This window comes from Penaeus chinensis, chromosome 15 (genome assembly GCF_019202785.1).
Source record: "Penaeus chinensis breed Huanghai No. 1 chromosome 15, ASM1920278v2, whole genome shotgun sequence".
Classification (NCBI taxonomy): domain Eukaryota; kingdom Metazoa; phylum Arthropoda; class Malacostraca; order Decapoda; family Penaeidae; genus Penaeus; species Penaeus chinensis.
In genome coordinates, this window is record NC_061833.1 from 4,878,101 (window position 1) to 4,883,100 (window position 5,000).

The window sequence follows — 5,000 nt, forward strand, 5'->3', positions numbered from 1 at the left end:
TTAAAGTTAATTAGAGCCAAATTATTTTTATTTGTGTTATAACTGGTAAAACAATAGGAAACTTGAGATCTCTTCATTTAAGAAAATATCGAAGTCGGAGAACTTGCTTTGGCCACATATACTTATGTTTATTAAGCCGTCGGAAGGGGTGGGTGTAAATCTATTATTTTTGAAGTTGAATAAGCGTTGTTATGACACACCTCCACAGTAAAAAAAAATGTAAAAAAAGTTGTTCTGTCTTTTTTATTTTTTTTTTTTTTTTTTTTTTTTAATAAATTGTTACTCTATTTGGGTTTTGCTCAAGCACTGTTATTATAGGCCTCACTTTTGCTATCGCCTTTTCAACGTACTGCAGACGGAACGGTTTTTGGGTATTAGTGGGTGGGGGGGGTTCTGAGGGGGAGGGGGAGGGAAGGATCTGGGGAGGGGGAAAAAGGATATGAGAGAGAGAGAGATAGATAGAGAGAGAGAGAGAATGAGAGAGAGAGAGAATGAGAGAGAGAGAGGAGGAGAGAGAGAGAGACGAGAGAGAGAGAGAGTGAGTGAGAATGAGAGAGAGAGAGAGAGACGAGAGAGAGGAGAGATGAGAGAGAGGAGAGAGAGATGAGAGAGAGAGAAGAGAGAGAGAGAGGATAGAGAGAGAGAGAGAAAGAGTGAGAGAGAGAGAGGAGAGGAGAGAGAGAGAGAGAATGAGAGAGAGAGTGAGTGAGAATGAGAGAGAGAGAGGAGAGAGATAGATAGAGAGAGAGAGATAGATAGAGAGAGAGAGATAGATAGAGAGAGAGAGATAGATAGAGAGAGAGAGATAGATAGAGAGAGAGAGATAGATAGAGAGAGAGAGATAGATAGAGAGAGAGAGAGACGAGAGAGAGAGAGAGAATGAGAGAGAGAGAGATAGATAGAGAGAGAGAGATAGATAGAGAGAGAGAGAGAGGAGAGTGAGAGAGAGAGTTAGTGAGAATGAGAGAGAGAGAGAATGAGAGAGAGAGTGAGTGAGAATGAGAGAGAGAGAGAATGAGAGAGAGAGTGAGAGAGAGAGTTAGTGAGAATGAGAGAGAGAGAGAGATAGATAGAGAGAGAGAGAGAGATAGATAGAGAGAGAGAGATAGATAGAGAGAGAGAGAGAGTGAGTGAGAATGAGAGAGAGAGTGAGTGAGAATGAGAGAGAGAGAGAGATAGATAGAGAGAGAGAGAGAATGAGAGAGAGAGTGAGTGAGAATGAGAGAGAGAGTGAGAGAGAGAGTTAGTGAGAATGAGAGAGAGAGAGGAGAGAATGAGAGAGAGAGAGAGTGAGTGAGAATGAGAGAGAGAGAGATAGATAGAGAGAGAGAGAGAGTGAGTGAGAATGAGAGAGAGAGAGGATAGAGAGAGAGAGAGAAAGAGTGAGAGAGAGAGTTAGTGAGAATGAGAGAGAGAGTGAGTGAGAATGAGAGAGAGAGTGAGAGAGAGAGTTAGTGAGAATGAGAGAGAGAGTGAGTGAGAATGAGAGAGAGAGAGGAGAGATGAGAGAGAGAGGAGAGATGAGAGAGAGAGGAGAGATGAGAGAGAGGAGAGATGAGAGAGAGGAGAGATGAGAGAGAGGAGAGAGAGAGATGAGGAGAGAGAGAGGAGAGGAGAGAGAGATGAGAGAGAGGAGAGAGGAGAGGAGAGAGAGAGAGAGTGAGTGAGAATGAGAGAGAGAGAGGAGGAGAGAGAGAGAGGAGAGTGAGAGAGAGAGTTAGTGAGAATGAGAGAGAGAGAGGAGAGGAGAGAGAGAGAGAGGAGGAGAGAGAGAGAGTGAGTGAGAATGAGAGAGAGTGTGAGAAGGAGAGAGAGAGAGATAGATAGAGAGAGAGAGGAGAGAATGAGAGAGAGTGTGAGAATGAGAGAGAGTGTGAGAAGGAGAGAGAGAGTGAGAGAGAGAGTTAGTGAGAATGAGAGAGAGAGAGGAGAGAATGAGAGAGAGAGTGAGTGAGAATGAGAGAGAGAGAGAGTGAGTGAGAATGAGAGAGAGAGTGAGTGAATGAGAGAGAGTGTGAGAATGAGAGAGAGAGTGAGTGAGAATGAGAGAGAGAGAGAGTGAGTGAGAATGAGAGAGAGAGAGGAGGAGAGAGAGAGAGATAGATAGAGAGAGAGAGAGTGAGTGAGAATGAGAGAGAGTGTGAGAAGGAGAGAGAGAGAGAGAGAGAATGAGAGAGAGAGAGAAGAGAGAGAGAGGAGATAGAGAGAGAGAGAGAGTGAGTGAGAATGAGAGAGAGAGAGGAGAGGAGAGAGAGAGAGGAGAGAATGAGAGAGAGAGAGAGAGAGGAGAGAGGAGAGAGACGAGAGAGAGGAGAGAGAGAGAGGAGAGATGAGAGAGAGGAGAGAGGAGAGAGATAGAGAGAGAGAGATAGAGAGAGGAGAGAGAGGAGAGGAGAGAGAGATGATCGAGAGGGATGGGTCGAGATATAGAGTTTTTTTTGCTCCGCCGAGAGAGAGAGAGAGATAGAGAGAGATGAGAGAGAGAGAGGAGAGGAGATGAGAGAGAGGAGAGAGAGATGAGAGAGAGAGAGAAGAGAGAGAGAGGAGAGATGAGAGAGAGAGAGAGAAAGAGAAAGCAGAAACGCAAAAAACAAACAAACAAACAAAAAATAAATAATGTAAGAGAAAGATAAGAAAAAAATGCCGAGTCTCAGGTAAAATCCCCGACGAGAACAAACAAAACCATTAAATTATTTACGGTGAGGCTATTCCGCCACAAGAGCAACGCCACCTTGAGCAGGTAACAACCATCAACAAGATCTCACGTGGACTTAAAAGACGAGCCGACTTTTTTCAGTCTTAAAAGGCATTAAGGGACAAACCATCATGGGAAGGAGTGCCTCTTAAGCCCTTATCCACAGATATTAAGAGCGTAATCAGAGTCACCTCCATTAGTCACCGAGGCACTGATGAGGCGGCGGCTCGGAGCGTTGGCATAACTACTGGTATTCTGAAATGGCTTTCTAGGACTGCAGCTTCACCTTTGCCCACTCACAGCACAAGGGGAGGGGGGGGGGGGGGAGGCGATAAGAACAGCATCCTTTGGCCTCAGAATTGATATGAGGGGTGATAAGAGCACATAAAAGGTATTCATCTAAACTCTAGATAAATCTAGAATAATCAGAGAGGAAGGGATAATGACGATAGTGGCGAGGAGAGAGAGAGAGAGAGAGAGAGATAGAGAGAGAGAGAGAGAGAGAGAGAGATAGAGAGAGAGAGAGAGAAGAGAGGATAGAAGAGAGAGGAGAGAGGAGAGGAGGAGAGAGAAAGAGAGAGAGGAAGAGGAGAAGAGAGAGAGAGAGAGGAGGAGATAGAAGATAGAGAGAGAGAGAAGAAGAGAGAGAGAGAGAGGAGAGAGAGAGAAGAGAGAGAGAGAGAGAGAGAGGGAGGAGAGAGAAGAAGAGAAGAGAGAGAGAGAGAGAGAAGAGAGAGAGAGAGGAGAGAATGAGAGAGAGAGTGAGTGAGAATGAGAGAGGAGAGAGGAGGAGAGAGAGAGGTGGAGAGGGGAGAGAGAGAGAGAGGAGAGAGGAGAGGAGGAGAATGGAGGAGAGAAGGAAAGGAAAAAAGAAAAGAGAGAGGAGATAGAGAGGTAGTGAAATGAGGGGGAGAGAGGTGAAGAGAGAGAGAGGAGAGGAGAGAGAGAGAGAGAGAATGAGAGAAGAGTGAGGAGAAGAGGAGAGAGGGGAGGGAGAGAGAGAAGAGGAGAGAGAGAGAGGAAGGGGGGGAGGGGAAAAAGGGAGGGAGGAGGAGAAAAGAGAGAGGGGGGAGAGGAGAGAGAGGAAGAGAGAGGGAGGAGAGAGGAAAGAGGAGGGAAGGGAAGTTGGAATGAGAGAGAGGTGAGAATGAGAGAGGAGAGAGGGAGAGAGGAGAGGGGGAAGGAGGAGAGAGAAGAGAAGGAGATGAGGAGAGAAGGAGGAGAGGAGTGGGGAAGAGAGGAGGAAAAGGAGGAGGAGAGGAGAAAGGTGAGAGAGAGATTAGTAGAATAAAAGGTAAATGGGAAAGAAGAAAGGGGAGAAAGAAAAAAAAGAAAGAAAAAAAAAAAAAATAGAGGGGAGAAAAAGGGGGTGGACACTGGGGCCGTGTGACATACATCAAGGTGTCGGGGTGCCTAATTACATATATTATGAGCACCGGAGCTTCATTATCTGCGATCTCCACAAGCTGGAAACCTGATCTCGGAGGGAGACAGGGGGGGTAAGGGGAGGCTGGAGGTGAAGGGAGGAGAGGTTGTTTGGGTTTATAATGAGATGGGGGAAAGGGTTGGGCCTGAGTAGGAAGGGGGGGGGGGGAGGAGGGGAGCGAGGGACACAGACAAGGTGGGGGAGGGAATGGCACAGTGACTTACTGATTGCATGGAATCGAAGTAGGATTTTAGACCTTGAATTTTGAGATAGTAGATGGACTGAAATATGGTGAAGTTGTTTTAATTTCTAAACTAATCATGATGGGAATAAGGCTGAGGACAAAAGGACAGAAAGAAAAGAGTACGAAGAAAAATGTCAAAGAACACTTAGGCAAGCGCAAAGATAAGGGGAATGAAACTGAGAAAAACGGCTGATTAAAATAGAAGACAGAGATAAGACAGATCGATAGAGGATAAGAAGCTGTCACCAAATAGATACTACTTATACAGGGTGTAGGCAAGCAGTAACAGTACCCCCAGATAATCTAAGATTCCCGTATCTCGTAACACTTGCTTCCCTTCTCTCTTCTCTCTCTCTCTTCTCTCTTCTCTTTCTTTCTCTCTCTCTCTCTCTCTCTCTCTCTCTCTCTCTCTCTCTCTCTCTCTCTCTCTCTCTCTCTCTCTCTCTCTCTCTCTCTCCCTCTCCCTCTCTCCCTCAAGTTTTATTGTTGCGGCGTACATAACGCACAAGATTGCATCGAAGAGCTGGCCTCTGTACGTGAATAGAAGCGGTCGAGTGAGATTAATGCGTGTGGGGGCACTCGCTTTATTTTCCTTTCTCTAACTCTGGAGCTTCTTCAAATTTCCAATCAGGTAT